This window comes from Sinocyclocheilus grahami, unplaced genomic scaffold (assembly GCF_001515645.1).
Source record: "Sinocyclocheilus grahami isolate Dianchi unplaced genomic scaffold, SAMN03320097.WGS_v1.1 scaffold106.1, whole genome shotgun sequence".
NCBI classification, from domain to species: Eukaryota; Metazoa; Chordata; class Actinopteri; order Cypriniformes; family Cyprinidae; genus Sinocyclocheilus; species Sinocyclocheilus grahami.
The window spans coordinates 1,633,427-1,634,140 of record NW_015505285.1 but is presented as its reverse complement, the minus strand read 5'-3'; positions in this window follow the sequence as shown (position 1 = coordinate 1,634,140).

The window sequence follows — 714 nt, the reverse complement described above, 5'->3', positions numbered from 1 at the left end:
GTTCGCTGGAGGACCATACCAGGGACTTTGTAGATCTGGCGTGCCTTACACACTTCCCGGATTGCTCACTCTGCATATTCTATCACACCAGCCTGAGCGAGCGGTGCAAGGCACGCCTACCCACGAACGGTCCCAAGGAGGATTTCGCTGCTTTCGTGGAGTGGGTGCTGGAGAGAAATGGACTGTGTCTCTCCGTCTGCCCCGCCGAGGAGGACATCTCCAGCCCCACTCACGAACCAGAGACCAGCCAGCCGTCATCCTGCTGCACGGAGCAGATGCCTGAGCCCACTTCAGACGGAGAGCCTGAGCCCACCGCGACTGAGCCGATCGTCGCCCAGGAGCAAGGGCCTCAAGACCGTTCTGACCAGGTGCGTGAGCCGGCAACATCGGCCGTCCCCGAGGGAGTACTGGTGGCGATCGAGGGCTTGGAGGGAAGCCCCGCCCACACTCCCACCGCTGAGGGTGAGCTGCAACTGGTCACTGGACCATATTGTGAGGAACTAATGGACTGTTTCAAAGTGGATTTAATAGACTGGTTTGGGGAGGCATTACCCAGTTCTCCTACGTCTCCGCTGGTTCCGTCCAGCTCCTGTCCTCCAGTGTCCCCTCCCAGCCTCCCTCTCCCACCTCCTCTTAAAGGACCAGTCAGTTCCTCATCCCCATCTTCCTCTGGTGCCTGTCAGTCCCTCAGCTCACCCTCAGTCAGTGCCATCG